The following is an 18,519-nucleotide window of genomic DNA, read 5'->3' on the forward strand; positions in this document are numbered from 1 at the left end:
GGGGGACATGATAACAAAGGTGGTGAGACAGGGTCCCAAATAAGCATGGCTGTGGACTCTCAGCTCTACATTTTTCAATGATTTATTTTGTATTCTTGAGCCAAGAACAAGATGTTATAATAAATCTTGATATCAGCTAGGGAAACTACAATAAATAAATAAGTAAATAAATAAATTAAATAAATCCCAAAGCTTTACCAATTTTGTTGGGTAAGGGTTTATTAATCTGGCTAAAGGTTTATCAATTATATTGATCTCAAAGAAACAGTTCTTGGTTTCATTTATTTTTTGCAGTTTTTCAGTTTTCTCTTTGATTGATTTCAGCTCTATTTCCCCCTTTCTTCTAATTGATTCACACTTAATTTGCCTATGGTAGAGGCAGAATTCATTGATTTGAGATCTTATTTTCCAATATAGGAGTTTTGTGCTATACGTTTCCCCCAAGTACTGCTTTAGTGTGTATTGCATACATTTTGATATTGCTGTGGTTCTTTCACTACAAAATACATTCTACTTTTTAAAAAATTTCTTCTTTGATCAGTGGGTAATTGGGTAATTTAGAATCATGTTGCTTAATTTAAAAATATTTGATGATGTTCAAGGGATATTTCTGCTGTTAATTTAGAATTCATTGTGGTCAGATAACATACCTTGTATGAATTCTTGTAAGTGCACTGAGACTTGTTTTCTGACTCAGAATTTTGTCTGTCTTGATAAACATTGATTGTGAACTTAGGAAAAAAATGTGTATTCTGCTGTTGTAGGGTGGAATATTCTAGAAATGTTAGTTAGGTCAATTTGGTTGATAGTGTTGTTCAGGTTATCTATATCCTTATTAATTTTCTCTCTACTTGTCCTGTAAGTTATTAGTAGTATTTTTCTCCAAAGAAATGAATATATTCGGGAATAAACAGGGGATTATAATCCAGGATACACATTTATGATGAATCATAAGCACATGTGGGGCGGTTGGAATAAAGGGAAACTTTTAAAGGCAGAAAGAAGTCCATGTTAGCTGTTTGAAACAAATATCTTTGGTCACAGGGATCTTTTGTGAGATCTATCAGTTATTGAAGAGAGATGTTTAAATCTCTGACTTTAATTGTGATTTGTCTATTTTTCCTTGCAATTCTATCTGTTTGGCCTTGTGCATTTTGAAACTTTTTTATTAGGTGCATAAATGTTTAGGATTGTTATGTCTTCCTGATCAGCTAGCCCCTTTATCATAATAAAATGTCTTTCTCTATCCCTGTTATTATTCTTTATTCTAAAATTTCTTCATCTGATATTAATATAACCTCCCTAGCTTTCTTTAGATTAGTGTTACATGATGTATTTCATTCCATTCTTCTACTTACCCTACTTGTGTCTTTTTATTTAAAGTTCATTTTTGTGAGCAGCACATAGTTGGGTCATGCTTTTTTATCCAATCTGACAATCTGCCTTTTAATTGGGGATGTTTAGACCATTTATATTTAATGTAATTGTTGATATGGTCAGGTTTAAGTCTGTAGTCTTTCTATTTGTTGTGTATTTATTTTATCTGTTCTTTGCTCCCTTTTCCATTTTTTTTGGGCCTTTTTTTAATTGTTAGAGTATTATTTATGATTCCATTTTATCTTCTTTCTTGGCTTATGAGCTATAACTTTTTATTTAGATATTTTAGAGGTTGATTTAGGGTTTATAGTATACATATCTACCTGGCATATTATATGTGTTCTATAAATATTTACTGAATGAACAAATAAATGGATGACTCCTTGGTGCCTAGGCCAAAGGGCTGCTGAGAGCCAGAGACACCAAGAGTGGCCATCAGTCCTGTGATATGAGAGAATTATCCTTTCCAGCTTTAATTTTTTTCTCTTTCATGCCATGTTATTTATGGATATTGGCTTTAATTTTCTGGTCTTGATGTTAGTCTCTCAAGGTTAGGGGTCCTCTCCTTCCCAACTCCCTTAATGTATTAGTACATAGGGACTTTATCCTCAGGTCGTGCTTTCCATGGGCTTTTTTGAAAGCATGTGTGGGTTGGATCCTCTGGATAAAAGAGACTGTGGCCTTGACTTAATCATGACCAATTCCCCAAAGTGAAAAATTCTTATAAGGAAGAGCAGATATTCTTTAAGGTATTGTATAGGAAAAAAGCTTCAAAGAAATGGTCTAAATATAAATTTAGCTGCTCTAGGCAAAACTACACATGGGAAGGAAATTCAGATCTAACAGATTTTTCCCATTCTTGGAATGTCACCAGTATTTCAAGGCTTTTGAATATTTAAAAAAAAATTGAGCATTGTGATTAAAAAAGAAAAATTTATGCTCTCTTTTTCTTTTTTCTGTTCCAGCAAGTAACTGGGAGAAGTTTTGGAGATAAAGATTTCCGGACAGGGTTAGAAAATGGAATCCTTCTCTGCGAGTAAGTATAGTCTAAATCTGGTTGGTTTTACTCAAGAAAAATTATTAATATTATTCATTTAGTTTATGAAACTTTTAACGTATTGAATTTATTCACAGTTTGAATCTAAAACTCAAAAAATCCAGACTAGACAGGAAACACAAGTAGGTGAGTGCGTCTTGGTGTTACAGTAGGGAGTGGTGGGGACTGTGGCGATAGCCAACAAGATGAAGCAGGAGCATCACGGAGCTGCTGCTCAGCTCCAACCAGCTTTTACTGTGTAGAAATTTGGACCCTGGTAATTGTAAGAATGTGGACCTGATTGTGCTAAAAGTAGCAACTTTTCTCCCCTTTTAAATCACGAATGAAAGTAGCTTGTGCCAAGTGAAAACAGTACTTCTATATTTACCGCATCTTTTAAAATTTTTTTATTTTTAAGATAATTTATTATACATACATGTGGGGTACAATGTTGATTTTCAGTAATTGTGTACAATGTGTGATGGTCAGATTAGGTTAGTTAGCTTATTCATCTTTACAACATTCAATCATTCTTTGTGTCTGTTGACCAATTCCTCATTAGCCCCTTCCCTCTGCCCCTCCCCTCCCCTTTTCCACCTCTAGTAACCACAGCTCTTTTCTCTGTAACTATGACATCTTAAAAGCATACCAGGTAATGATCTTCACTGGGCCTACTTTACTAAGGTATTTTAAACATGTTTGATTTGCACTGTTGTTAAAATTCAAATGTGAACAATAACTGTTTTATGTTTTAAAGCTAGGCTCTGTCATTGGACAGAAGACTATGACAAAGGACTGCTTCTGTGACAAAGGACTTAAGAGTTTCTATGAAGTGGTTCTAGACACAAAATAAGCTAGTGTTATAATACTTATAGATGGATGGACATAAACTTGAAATTAAGATTTCAGAATTTGAATATGTTTAATACATTTTGTAATTTGGATACTGCTTTTTGCTTTGTTGAGGTGAAATGTACATACAATAAAACATGCAGCTCCTAAATATATAATCTAATCAGTTTTGAAAATGTGTACATGGTGGACCCTGTACTCTAATCAAGACATAAAGCAGAAGGTTCCCTCATGCCCCTTCCTGCTTAATCTCAACCTCCTGAGGACAACTGTTGTCCTGGTTTCTGTCACCATAGCATCTATTTTGCCTTCTCCTGAACTTTAAGTAGGTGGAATCACATAGAATAGATTCTTATTTTGGCTACTTTCAGAATATTGTTTGGGACCTACTGATATAGTTGAAAGAGCATAGAGTTTGGAGCCTGAAGAATAAAGATTCAAGTTTTTGCTTCAATCATCTAACCTCCTTGAGTCTTTTTTTTTTCTTTCCTAAAACAATGATAAGAAATTTATTAACTTGGGCCGGCCCGGTGGCGCACTGCTACGGTGCGCCGCTTGGGAGTGCGGCGGCGCTCCCGCCGAGGGTTCGGATCCCACATACAGACCGGTTCCCGCTCACTGGCTGAGCGAGGTGCGGGCACAGCACCGAGGGTTGCGATCCCGTTGCCGGTCCCGATCCCGTTGCCGGTCCCGGTCCGGTACGGGTGCGACACTGAGGGTTGCGATCCGTTGCCGGACACGAAAAAAGACAAAAAGGAAAAAAAAAAAAAAAGAAATTTATTAACTCAATTTCATAGACTTTTTGTGAACTTCAACAGGATAATGTGGATAAGGTACTTTAAAAGATTGTACAGTGCTGTGCAAATGTTGGTTGTCACGTAACATGGTATCACGTTTCAACATAGTTCATGTGAGCTTTTATTTTTTTCCTGCCTCTCTGCTGTCCTTCGTTCTTCAAAGAAAAATCTATATCCCCTGATTGCTGTTTCCATACCCTCCTTCCTATGGAGTTTCTCCTCTCTTCTCACACTGTACTTGCCTCACCTCCACTTTTCAATTTATTGCATCTAAATCGGAGCTCATCTCTCAGGTCAGCCCTGATTAGTTCAGCACCTCACTGGAGACAACCCCAGACAGGCTCCCAGTGCTTTGCTTCTGTTCTAGCACTTGCTTTTCCAATGATGCTGGGCTTAGCCCTCTCCTGATGTTAACAGGCTAGTCAAACTCTGATCTAATTTACATGGATCATGCTCTCTTAGCTCAATTGAAGTGGATCTTTGGTACCAACTTTTGTTTACCTAACATTTGCTCCAGAGATTCTTATGGGCATCCACCTCTCCACTGTATTACCAGGAATAAATTTGTCAGGGAGTAATATCACTGACCTGACTTTGGGTTCCAAGTGGGCTCATCTGAAGATGAGGCTCTGGATCTAGAGGTATTTAGTTACATAGAACTTACTTCTCACCTAGCTGAAGATGTTGAGTGAGAGGATGGAGTCTTCCCTGTACACAATGGCACTATCCATTGATTGGTCTTTTACAAACCATTAATGAATGTTAAGGTTATTGGGGTGGAAAGGTGGGTTGTAGGTCCAGGCCATGGTTAAGAGATAGCATGGTTAGAACAACACAGAAGCACAGATTATAGCCAGGGGCTTCTTTAAATACTTAAAGAGCTTGGACTGCTGATAGCCTGAGGGTGAACCTGAAGGAACTGGCAAACACAGAGGACACTGGCCAGTGTTGCTATCTGGGTAGGAGGACAAAACTGAAGACAAGCCAGTTACTGTCCAAGTCCTCTGACCATGGAGGACTAGACCCACTGGTGAATTTGAAGGAGCATGAGTTTTGCAGTCTGAGGACCAAGAATCAAGTCCTGGCTTCCCCAGTGGGCCTCCAGCTGGCAGCCCTGGCACAGAGTTTGCTAAGATGGAATAAACCATGTAGGTAGCCAGAGGCGAGGAAAGCCAGTAGCATGAGCCCCAGCCTTGGAGAGAAAGCTGGATCAGGAGCCAGAGAAAACAGATACAAACAAATTTCTAATAAGTACAGGACTCAGAGTAATGAGAAACAAAACCATAACCCAGGAGCTGAATGCAAGGAGTGTTTGGGACAGTGGAAGAAGGGGGTTTCTTTCCTCACCTGTATGACTGAGCTGAGACTACTGGGCTGCCACAGACTGAGATTAGCAGGTGTATTTTCCGGATCTTGAATCCAGAGACCAATCTAGCAAGGAAGGGGACTTGCACTGTTCCAGGTGTGGGGTTGTTTGATGTTAGAGGTCAAAAGAAAGCTCAGTTTGGAGGGTCTTAGGAAAGTGACGATTCCCAGACAATGGATCCACACAGGTTTCAAACACCTGTCTTTGGAGAATGCCTAAGACTGTGCCACTCTAGAACCAGGGAGAGTTTTGTGAATGCTGGTGATTAAGGAATTCTAACTTGTAGCTACCATCCATGCAGCAACATTTAAAAATTTAAGAACTCTCTACAATTCCAAATTTTGAAAACCAAGCAGTTCAGCTAGTCTTAGAGTGGGGCTTTCATAAGGTATAGTCCTCTTTTTAAACATTACTTGGAGCTTTCCCACTTAGTGTTACTGAAAATAGAAGCCCAGTTGGTGTCTTGTAACAGTGTGATGACCCTAGCTGGCAAATACATGCACAGCATTGGTGACTTCTGCCTTTTGTTCAACAGACTCTCACCTTTTTGCCTAAGTTGGATCCACTCTAAGTGTTAGTTGCAACTGTGTAGAGACACCATGCTCTTTGTTCATTAAAATATCCTGCATTGTTTATAAGTCTGAAAAAAACTCACAGTTCTCATCAAACAGAAGGGCACCTTCTAGGACTGGGATCTGATTTTCCTCTTAGCAGCCTGATTCCAACCTTACCTGTGGCATGTATGGTACTATTATTATGCCTGTTTAGTAGGGGAATTAACTAAGGCACAGAGGATTAACTAACTTGGCTAAGGTCACACAGATAAGAAAGATTTAAATTCAGGAAGTCTGATCTTTTAGCTTTTGCTCTTAACCACTATCCTGTTTCTATAACGGAATTTTCTTTTGGCAGCTGACCAGTGCAGAGATTGAACCCTGGATCTTGGTGTTATTAGCAGCATGCTCTAACAAACTGAGCTAACCGGCCAGCCCTATAATGGAATTTTAATGGGAGAGAGAAGCAAGAGGTTGGGAGTGGGTGAGGAGGGGAAATTGGTGCCAGAAATCCTAGAGTGGGGGGAGAAGGGAGTGCAGAGGATGAACCACTGAGTCTCAGCTGGGCAGAGGCTGAAGAAGGACTGGATGGGGTTAGTCGTCTTAGAAAAATGTAAGCATCAGGGCCTGGTGGTCCCTCTTGAGATAAGAAGCCAGGTTCACATGAGATTGCTGAAAGGATAGGAGGCTGTGGTCAGCAGAGGAGGTAGGGCTTTCAGTTTTCTTAGTAGAACTATAGAAACCTTGGGCCGGCCCGTGGCTCACTCGGGAGAGTGCGGTGCTGATAACACCAAGGCCCCGGGTTCGGATCCCATATAGGGATGGCCGGTTCGCCCACTGGCTGGGCGTGGTGCTGACAACACCAAGTCAAGGGTTAAGATCCCCTTACCGGTCATCTTTTTAAAAAAAAAGAACTATAGAAACCAGATGGAGACAACGAGAGTGGTGGGCCTGGAGTAAAGACTACAGACACAGGAGGGAGAAAAGACCGGCACCTACAGGTAGCATGTGAGATGGAAATTGAGTAGCTTCAGAATCACCCTGGGAGATCTTTTACTTCACATGGCTTTGCATACACAACCCCGTCCAGTAATACTTATGCATAAATGTATAACTTACAGTAATAGCAAGTAAAAAATAGAGTGCATGTGTCAAATAGAATTCTAGTAGATGCATTTTTTGCTCTCACCATCTCTTCCTCTGTTGCTTTTGCCAAGTGTGTGTAGTTGAAGTTTTGGAGGTTAAATGCTCCAATGGTGTGAGCCCTCCACAGAGCATTTAATAAAAGGTCTGGGGTCAAAGCGTGACAGAGCTGAAAATGTGTGACTAGCGTCAAGCTGTTAGAAATATTAATCAAATACTGCACTGTGTCCTTGAGGACTTAAGGGTAAAAAAAATGAAGGTTGCAAAGAAAAGGAAGGCCGTAAAGGAGCTGCTCCCAGGCCGGATTTGCTGATGGGATCCATCTGCTCCCCTGCCCCCACACCAGACTGTTTCGAAATAATTCCAGAAAGGAAAGTGTCTGACTTGTTTTCCTGACTATGATGTTATTATTTAGATAGAACTCTATGGAATTTCATTTAAATCAAGGGTTGGCAAATTGTGGCGCTTGGCTTATTTTTGTACTGGCCTTCTTGCTTAGAATGTTTCTTACATTTTTAAAGGGTTGTAAACAAAACTAAACAAAATGAAAGTTTGTATGTGGCTCACAAAACCTAAAGTGTTTACTATCTGGTTCTTTATGGAAAGATTTGGCCAGGCCCAAAGGACTATGGAATTAATTTTAGTTGTAAATTGTTTACCCCTGTAAAGTTAAATAATTGAGTTTGGACAGTGTAAAATGTCATTTGGGTAAATTGAATAACTTTTTACGAAAGCTTTTCTCAGTAGTTTCTTCACAATTTTTTGCCCCCAACTTTTGGTTTTGAAGAATTTCAAACTTACAGAAAAGCTACAAGAATTATGTAATGAATATCCATATATCCTGCACCTACATGCACCAGTTATTTCCATTTTGCCGTATCTGCTTGATCTCTTTATGTATGTATGCCTCGTTTTTTCCTGAGCCATTTGAAAGTAAGGTGCAGACATCATGAAATTCAACTCCCGTATGCTGCAGCATGTGCCTTCTAAATATAGGGGCATTCTCCTCCATAACCCTTCAAGACATTTAGCAATGATATAGTCATGTCTAATGTATAGTCCATAGTTAAATGTTCCCAGTATCCCCAGTATAATGTTCTTTATACCAACTTACAAAACTTTAGAGTTCAATCAAAGATCACACATTGCATTTGGTTACCATGTCTCGTTAGTGTCCATAAACCTAGAACAATTATTCCAGCCTTTTGTGTCTTTCATGACATTAACACTTTTGAAAATTTGGGACCGGGTGTTTTGTAAATGTCTCACATTTGGGTTTTTCTAATTGCTTCTTTATGGTTAGATTCAGGTTAGACAGTTTTGGCAAGAGTAACCACATGAGGCCGGCCCAGTGGCGCACTGCTACAGTGCGCCACTTGGGAGTGCGGCGGCGCTCCCGCCGAGGGTTCGGATCCCACATACAGACCGGTTCCCGCTCACAGGCTGAGCGAGGTGCGGGCGCAACACCGAGGGTTGCGATCCATTACCGGTCACGAAAAAAAAAAAAGACAAAAAGGAAAAAAAAAAAAAAAGAGTAACCACATGAGTGATGCTATGAAGTTCTTGGCATGCTGTAGTGTAATTTATCCCATTGCTGGTAATCTTAAGATCAATAATTGGTCAAAGTGATGTCCCCAAGATTTGTGCATTGTTAATATGCCTTTCCCCTCTTTGTCAATTGTGAAAGATACTCTGAGACTGTGGGAATAACTTTATATCCCCAAATCTTTCACCCATGGGTTTAATATCCATTGATGATACTTTCCTGAATCAATCATTACATTGGTAGTTGCAAAATGGTGATTTTCTAATTCTATTCTTTCTGCATTTGTTTGCTGGCATTTTTGTGTCTTCTTTAGAGATGAGCTTTCCCTTTCCTCTTTTATTTATTTATTTTTTGGAGTATCACTATGGCGTCATGGAATCCTTTGTATTCAACATGTAATAATCTATTAACATCCTTACTTTTGATGTTTCCTTAAATTTTTAAAAAAGTCTCTATAGAGGGTAAATGAGATAAATCATAATAGCAGGTATGTTTCACAAATATAAACAGAATATCGAATTTCTAAGGTTTTAAAGTCAGTACAATGAAAAATAGATTTTAAAGCTTTTTTGTGTTTGTATAGGTAGTTGGCTCATGTTTGAATTTATTTTCATATTCTCCAATTCTTGCTTTATCTCAGTGTTCACCTTTGGCAAAGTCAGACGCTCTACCCTTGCCAACGTTCAGGCAGATTCACCAATATTACTACATTAGGAAAACCCCCAGGAAGAAGGAGCTTCCATTGAAGACATGGAGAGCCAGGGTACTTCTAGAGAATGGAGGCTTCTGGGTGATGTCACTAGGAAGTTTGAGGAGAAACTCCACACAGGAAGGACTATTAATGGCTGCTGCGATTTTCCTTAACCCCTGAGAAAAGTACAGAGCACACACAGACCCTTCCAATATTTTAAGTTAGTTGTATTAAAGATTCTTTTCTTTGAAAGTGTAGATATATGTGAATAAGAAACAGGCTGCTAGTGGCCTACCATTTTTCATGTCATCTAAAACATTCATTGTAAGAACCTCAAAGAAATGAACTCCTAAGGGTTTTACAACCTCATGTCTTTTGACCAGACCTGTATAAAGGTCCTATTTCTACTCACGAACATAAAGAGGCTAAAAAGGCTTCCTCACTTTTGGGTGTTGCTTGATGTGTGAAACCAAGACTTGAAAAGCCTTGCAGGGATGTGTTGTCTGGTCACCACTACACCATGGGGAGGCAGAGGTATTCCTGCTGTTTGTTTTCTTCCTTCTGCTCTCTTGTTGCCCCTTTGGGAATAATTCTCTGAAATATTTTCAAATTTTTGGTGGGGTCACTCTAGGGAAGAAACAGGCTTGCTCGCTTTTTTGTCTCTATGGTATAAATGAAAGTAATTGGAAAATCTCCTTTTCCTAATGATCAATCACAAGAAAACAAATGAATTCCTTTGTCCACTGTATGAAATCTTTGATAAGAATCTTAGTTTAGAATTAGGCAAGTGAATTTGAAATCAAGGTCGCTTTCCTTCCACTACCCAATGTATAATTCCTTTTGCACTTTCTCCTTTTCCTGTGTGTAGAGACGTGCTATTAGATCTTCTACATTTAAAGACTAGGTTGATGTTGAGGGTGGGGTCATGAGTGGGTGTTTGCTAGTGAGAATTTTTATAGTTGCCGGTGATATAAATGCAGCTCAAAGAAGTTTAAACAAAATTGGGAAGTGATTGGTTCATATAAAGAAGCACAGAAGTAAATCATATAAACACACCAGCTGCAGGCGTACCTGTATACCCAGGTATACAGGTGTCATCTCGAACTGTGTCACCTGAACATTCTGAATATCCGTCTGTCCATCTGTCTATCCATCCATCCATCTGTCTATTCATTCATCTATGTACCTGTACATTCATCTACCTATCATCCATCTGTCATCTGTCTGTCTCTTGCCTCTGCTTTCTTCTCTATTGACTTTGTCTTTGGGTAAGTTTTTCCCATGTGGTGACAAAGTTGGCCACCATTAGCTTGCAGCTGACATCACACTAGTTTTGCAATTGCAGCAGGAAAAAAGAGATACTTTTTCTGTGTAATTACAGTAGAAGTCCTGGTGTCTACTCTTCATTGACCTGGATTGGGTCTTGTGCCCATCGTGGAACCAACTGAATGTCAGGTCTAGATTTGCCCTCTCTGGGAGCCAGGAAGTAGAATGAGCACTTCCATTCTCTGACCCACCCCACACCTGCCCTGCATGCTTGGAGAATGGGGGAGGGAAAGCTCTTTGTAGAAACTGGGTACCTGTTATCAAAGAAGGAATGGCTGTTAGACTAACAAAACCAACAGATGTCCACTGAGGGACTCTTATGCCCAACCAGGACGTACAGTCTTCAGAACTCGTAAAGAAAAGGTGATCTTTGTTAGATCTCTTTGTGGTCTGGATTAGGCTTATGTAAGGTAAGCTCAAAGAAGAGTGCTTTGCAGGGACTTGTGCTTCCAGGCCTTTCCTGTCAGGAGCCTATTCCTTTAGCCCTCTCCTCTCTAAACCACTGGGGGAATTGCCCTGGGAAGGTGTAGTGAGGTAAAGCAGAGGCCACTGAGATCCACAGACCACCCCTTCCTTGTGGTGTGGCCAGAGAAAAGCCTCTCTCCTAAGAAACAGGCTTTGTCTTTTATAGGCCCATTCCCTTAGCCCTTAGGTGATAACTGCATTTTGATCTGAGCCCCATCCCAGGCTTGTTAGTTCCCTTCACTAGGGATTTGGGCTGATGCTCACAGGAGCCACCGTTTTTCTCCTGATGCCGCTGCCATTGCTGTTGTATTCATAGCCACATCTCTACCCTGCTCCCTTGGGGCACTCGAAGTTGGGGAAGAGACCTCTCTCCCAATTATAGCTCTTCCGGCAAACCTTAGACAGGTGTCCTCTGAGCAGCCTGCACTTTCTTCTTTGATTTGCAGCACACCCTGCTGAATAACTTGGCGGCTGATTCCATGAGAGTGGACAAGTGTACTTGGGGCTGTCTAGTTGGGTTTCTTCTCATGATCGTTTGCCACCTCCTGGAATAAGACCTCTGCCGTTCCAGCTCTGTCCTACCTCAGGGGCTGTCTCTATACACCTGAGACCTTTTCTTTCCAGGATTGGAGCCAATGTTTGCTTCTCTGGCATTAATCCTGACATCTCTCTGTCCTGAGTTTCCTAGAGCTCCATTAACCATTTATTCCAGGAGGTCTAGGGGAGCCACAGCTAATGGGATCCCTGCGATGATGTGCAAACATCCTAGACTGTCTCTGGTAGTTTTGAATGGGATGAGCTCATGTGTTATTGACATCGTTAAGAACAGTTCCTTGTTGCTTCTGGACAGTTCCACCCAGTGCAGATGTCGTGCCTCCTTGGCCCTGATTACTTCGGCCTGTAGTGCCTCCCAGTCACAGGAGCAACCCCAAGCTCCCTTTAGACTTCCAACACTTCCTTGCAATGGTGGCATGTGGACAACCTCTGTGGCTGGGTGTATCCTGCTCATTGGGAAATGCAAAGCCAAGTTTCTGTGTGTGACCACATTTATTTTCTTCCCCTGCTTCCTACTGATATGCTCTCCTTTCTTCTCTGGTTTGATTTTCATACACCCCCACCCTTTTTCTTTCTTTTTTGTTACTATCCAAGGATATATATTTAACAAAAGCCAGTTCAAACCCTTTTATGAAAGAGTATAGAGGAAAGTGAATGGATTTTGGAACTCTTATGTTGAATCCTATGAAACTGTTGTGTTAGTAGACCAAAAACAGTTAAAGAATGTGATTTCCTATGGTTCAGTTTGCCTCCTGTGTGTCCTTAGGAAAGTTACCTAACCTCTCTGAGTCCCAGTTTACTCATCTATAAAAACAGATAACTGTACCTGATTCACAGGGTTGTTCTAAGGATTAAATGAATTAATAACATGGATAAAACTCTTTGTTTAGAGCTTAGAACATAGCAGGCACTTAAATGTTAACTTTTTTCCCTTCATCTGTACAATGGGGAAATCATTACCTCGTAAAGTCCCTGAGAGATTCCAGTGAGAGAACACTGCTGAGTGAAGCTCTCGACATAGTGTCTGGGGCTTGCTTGGCACTTGTGCCACTAGCTGTTCTCATTATTATTGTTGGAAATAGGCCAAAAGTCAATTATGAATATGACACAGTCAGTGCAGCTCTGTGTCACTGTGTGCCCATCGACTCTCTCCCTTGGGTTGCCAAAAAGCCACAGGATGAAGGGATTTGTATTTTACTTTCTGCCTTCTCTTGCCTAGCTTGTGATCAAAAACTGGGCAAGAAAGTTTGGGTCCCTTACAAACCTGATCATCTGTGAATAATGAACTTTGGCTGGCAGAGCTTGGGGCCTACAGTGATTGTTTTGAAAACAATAACCTTGACCTCTGTGGTGATGTCATTTCCTCGGGCTCCCTCCAGTCTGTTGTGGTTTCTTTCTCTGGGAAGCTGTTCCAGAACCCTCCAGGCAGAGTCAGTGGGTTCCTCTCAGGCTTCTAAGGACCTGTACCCAACTCTGCTCTCCTAGTATCACAGTTCTACGTCTTAGTCCCATGTCTGCTTCCTGTACCAGATTGAGAGCTTTGTGAACACCCTTTCTATTTATCTTTGTATTTCACTCATTGGACATTGGTCTGGCACATAATGCGTCTATTACAGACACTTGTTGAATAAATTGAGACTTGGTAGGAAGATTTCTACCTAGGTCACCTGGTCACCAGTGACTACATTTAACTTTCTCCCAATTTAGTCGATATTATCCTCTCTCTGTCTCTCTCTCTCTCTCTCTCTCTCTCACACACACACACACACACACACACGCACAAACACACACCCCACACGATTTTGTTAAAAAACAGACCCAACCCTGAAGACTGGGAGACCAAAGGATGGATGTATTCACTTTCTTTAAGTGTTAGATTCCCCATTACAACTTCCATCTTCCTAGGAGTCATAGAAATAAACTTGTGGGTTTTGTTTTGGGGACACATTTTCATGGAATGTGAAGTCCGAGTCTGTAAGTCTGCAAATAAGTGTCCAATAAGGAATGTCCTAATGGAATTTTGTCTCCATTCTATGTTGCTGAAATAATTTTCTGAAGATAAGAAATCTGTTGGCAAACACTAGTTTACATCATCACTGATAAATGAGCTGCTTGTTCTAAGAAGAGGGCTTCTCTTGGATTCCTGTCATGATTTCAGCATGAGATGTGGAGTGCCTCAGATATGTACAGATCTAGGACAGGTTGGGAGTTGATGGTGCAGCTTTTCACAGGGACATTTTATCACATGGGGGACTTGTTGGGTATTGCCCATGTGTTGCACAGCACCAAATTAGGCACCAATGGGCATAAAAGGGGAATATATGGCATGACCCTCAAAAGTTTTATAACGTGCTTGGGGATTGAACATACACACAAAGCAGTTAAGTTACAGTGTAAAACATTGTATGAGTAAATGCAAAAGTGACCCAGATTTAATCTCCAGGATTTAATAAGAGGTTAAAGTATGGGATGTTCTTGCTCAGGAGACAGTTATGGGGGAGATGTTATAGCTGTTTAATTTTACTAAAGACAAGAATAGGATGAAGGAAAGAGAAAATCATCTTTATAGGAAAAACAAACTTTTTTTCTTCTCTGTACTTTCAAAGCACCTTTGGTCACCAAATCGTGTGAGTTTTTTTTTTTTTTTTTCTCCGTACTGACCAATTCTTCAACACCAGCTGGGTGTCCTATAGTTGAACTCAGTCCTGACATTAACTGGAGTTAGTGCAGACCCCACAGGCTAAGGGCTCAGTCCCATGACACTGCCCTCACTTCAGACGCTGATTGCAAGTAGTAGGTCTCTAGGTTACCAACAACTTCTGCCTGACTTGACCACAAATTAGAGGCTCTCATGAACCCCTTCTTGAGTTTGATTATTTGCTGGGATGGCTCACAGAACTCAGGGAAGCACTTTACTTATATTTACTGGTTTATTATAGAGGATATGAGAAAGGATACAGATGAACAGCCAAATGGAAGTGATGCATAGGGCAGGTATGGGGCAGGGGGTGGGGTCTTCCATGGCCTCTCTGGGTGGGTCACCCTCCCAGCACCACCACATGTTCAGCAACCCAGAATGTCTCTGAAACCTGTAGTTCAGGGATTTTTATGGGGGCTTCATCACGCGGGCATGACTGGTTATTAACACCATTTCCAGCCCCTCTCCCCTTCCCAGAGGATGGGGGTGGGACTGAAAGTTCTGGGCTTCTAATTATGGCTTGGTCTTTCTGGTGACCAGCCCCCATCCAGGAGCCCACCTAGAGTCTCCTCATTACAGCAAAAGACACTCTTATCACCTAAGAAATTCCAAGGGATTAGGAGGTCTGTGTGAGCAACTGGGATCAAAGACCAAATATTAGAACAAAAGGTGCACCTAGCATCCCTATCTCTCAGGAAATTGCAAGGTTTTAGGAACCCTACGCCAGGAAATGGAGGCAAAGAACAAAATATGTATTTCTTTCTATTGTAAATCGCATTATCACAGCATCCTACACAGGGATGACAGCAGAGAGAAAGGTCTGGAGTTAGGAATGAGTACGATGCATTTGGCATACATAGAAGAGAGCTGCCTGATGGGGAGGGCTTCTCTCACCACTAAGTGTGGTAAGTCACAATAAATGCTAGTACACTATGCAGTAAAATCATTTACCAGTGGGGGTTGGGGGATGCCAATCAGATCTGGAATATAAATCCTGACTCCATGTGGGGTATGACTCTTAGGTTCCCTTGAGTAAGCAACATTTAGAAGGTGAACTGAATGAAGGTAGAATACCAGGAAGAAGGGAGAGAGATGGAAGTAGAGAAGAAACGTGCTCTAGGCTGAAAGAATGACATGTTTGAAATCCCTAAGACAGGAGAAAGCTCTGTGTACTGGAGGAATTGCAGGCAGACTTGTTTGGCCAACATGTAGAAGACGGGGATGATGGCATGAGGTTGGGTGGATGGAGAGAAGTAGGGAGGGACAAGGTTGTGCAGGGCCTTGTAAGCCATAGAAGGATTCTGAGGTTTGATCCCTAGAATGATAGAAACAAGAAGAAATCAGCAGGACTTGGTAGAGTATAGAAATGAATGAAAGAAAAGACTAAAGAATAACTTCAGTGTTTCAGTTCCTAACGATCAGCAGTAGGGTGGGGACCATCATGTAAGGTGGGAAGGGTTCTCTGTTGGGAGAAGTCATGATTTCAGTTTGGGCAGGTTGAGTTTGGACAGCCCACCCGGGGCAGAGTCCTGCAGGCTGTTGGGGACATGGGCCTAGAGCTTAGGGGTGAGATGATAGTTTAGCTTATTCAAATTGGATTTGCAAGCTACTGTTGTACATCAGGGTTAAGCTGTCAGATACTGGCAATCTCTCTGAGGGAAGGACCACATCAAGAAAGAGCAGAACACGGTTTCTGTTTGCAGAACATGGTCACCCCAGTTGTTGGTGACTTGAGACTGGTGCCTTCTGATCACCGTTGCTGCATCCAGTATTCACAAACCCATCCCTTATTTAATCCTCCCTGCAACCCCACTAGGTGAGCAACCTAGATCTTCCAACCCCTCTTTTGTAGGTGATTAGACGGAGATCCACAGTAGTGGAGAACAGTGTGTCTTTGAACTCTTTGTCAGAGCTCTTTCTGTAACCCAGATGCTCACTCAGTCTCAGCAAACTTGCATACTTTGCCTTTACAGATTCTGGCCTTAACAGGCCGGTAAGAATTTGATAGGCCTTCTATGTAGGGTTCTCCCTTGTCTTTCTGCCAAATCAATTGGCCTTTCTGACTTGGCCTGTCTCCAGCTTTTTGGCACCAAGACTCATTAAGCCTTTAAGTTCAAGTGAGGACACTGCAACCCACTCCTTTAAAAAAAAAAAAAGAAGAAGGATCTCCAGTGAAAAGATGCTTTTTGTTTGAAGTTTGGCCTGGCTTAGGTGGGGACTTAGGCAAGGACTGAGTATCCCCAACAGCCGTCTGTTAGGAAAGATGAAACAGATGGAAACCATGGAAGGAGAATGTGCAGGGCTGGTGACGAGCAGAATGGACCCCCAGTGTTGCTGTCTTCTTCTTCTTTTTTAATCTTCTTCAAGTAAACAGCCCTTGGTTCTTCCTCCTCAAAAGAGGGACTCTCAGCACAGTGGGGGATACCGTTCCCATTCAAACTGTTCTTCAGGCGTCAATTACAGAGTCTACTTGGGGAGCTCTTGTGTGCACTTGAGCATCTTGTTTTTGAGACATTCTCAAGCTCATCTGTCATAGTAAATATTCTGTTCATTTAAAGTTGTACGGTCCTTGTCACTTCTTTTCTCTTAGCACGTAGTTCTGTATGAGCCAGACCCAGTAGGGCGTTTATAGAGTTTGTTTTGATGCTTCCCCAAAATGTGCTTCAAACTTATTTTAGCATAATTATCATTCAGTAACAACTTGCCTCAAAATGTGGTGATCTCCTTTACCCTGTCAATCTGTGCCTTAATATGTATTATTAAACGTCTGCTGACTTAAATCATAGACTTAATCTCTCTCCTCCTGAACAAGTTTAATACACATTTATCAGAATGGCCAGTTGACTTAAAACAAAAAACAAAAAACATAGCCTCAGGTTTAAACCCAGGCTGCTTGTATGGTAGAGGAGCAACTGGCCTTCCTTGTTGCCTGCCTGTGAGGTTACATTGCTGGATTAGGCTTTGCTTGGATTTAAGAGGGTGTAGTAGCTCCCTAATTGTATTTCCTTAATAATTCATTTTTTGATTATCTCTAATGGGCTGTCAGGCTGGGTGGGCTGGCTTCCCGCAATGAAGTGTGCAGAATTCCTGCCTCAGCCATTCTAAATGTTTCCTTTTGGTTACCCACAGGAGAGGACCTTTTCTTAAGTAGCCTACCAAGGACCCAGTTGATAAATGATTTCTTTTTAAAGCGATCTATGCAGAAATAGACTTCCTCCTTTATATTAAGGGGAAGAAAAGAGTGAATGAAAAGAAAAAGAGAAAGTTCGGACTTTATGTCTGAGGGATTAGCTCTAGTGCCTGCTTTCCCTTAAGCCAGTACAGATGCCGCCAGAGTGCTCCATTACCAAACATGGCTTCATTGTGCCCGGTGCCCCCTTCCCACGTGACAGGACATGATTCAGTTTCCTTCACCTGGAACCGAGTGTCACTCACTGTCTGGCACAGTTTCTATTTAACTTGTCTACGCTGTCCCTTTACACTGGCCACAGAGGGCCCTCATCATTCCTATGATTCTTTTTGTGCTTGTCCCCTCTGTGCCTTTGCTGCGTTTCATTCCAGCCACCAGGGGCACTCTCTTCCCTGTCCATTTCCTGTCCATTTCCACCTTCCTAAATCCTAAACACAGGCAGTGGGCACCTTTCCCTCCACTGAAGTATCCCCGTTGCTGTAGCCTGGGTTCAGTCCTGTCAGTGCCCATGGCTGTGACAACCATACATCCTGGAGTGGCGATGATGACCCTGCCTTCAAGGGCTCTCTCCCTTGTTTCTGGTTTGAAAGGTATTTTGGCTGTGCCTACAGCAAGTGATTTTTCTCACATAGGACACTACTCATGAGGTTGTGTGTTTTAACTTTGTATTACATTATAAATTCCTTGAAGTAGTGACAGTGACTCACCCATCTTGGTATACATAATGGTCCTGGCACATGGCAGGCATGTAGGAAGCTTTTGGTGGGAGAATGGGAAGAAGGAAGATTATTTCAAAATTTACATTTTTTGAAATGATTAACATATTTATAACTAATGAGTAAATGTGTATTAAAACTATGCTGTGTTGGGCCGGCCCGGTGGCGCACTGCTACAGTGCGCCGCTTGGGAGCGCGGCGGCGCTC

General features: G+C 41.5%; 1 protein-coding gene across 1 annotated transcript in view; it reads left to right on the forward strand.

The window, feature by feature from the left end:
• The first annotated feature begins 2,343 nt into the window (after window positions 1-2,343).
• Window positions 2,344-18,519, forward strand: part of LOC103593755 (LIM and calponin homology domains-containing protein 1) — a 144,238-nt gene continuing 128,062 nt past the window's right edge. The window contains exon 1 of the mRNA XM_008576808.1: window positions 2,344-2,413. The gene's annotated coding sequence lies outside the window, so the exon portion shown is untranslated. The remainder of the gene's footprint in view (window positions 2,414-18,519) is intronic.

This window comes from Galeopterus variegatus, unplaced genomic scaffold (genome assembly GCF_000696425.1).
Source record: "Galeopterus variegatus unplaced genomic scaffold, G_variegatus-3.0.2 Scaffold1406, whole genome shotgun sequence".
NCBI classification, from domain to species: Eukaryota; Metazoa; Chordata; class Mammalia; order Dermoptera; family Cynocephalidae; genus Galeopterus; species Galeopterus variegatus.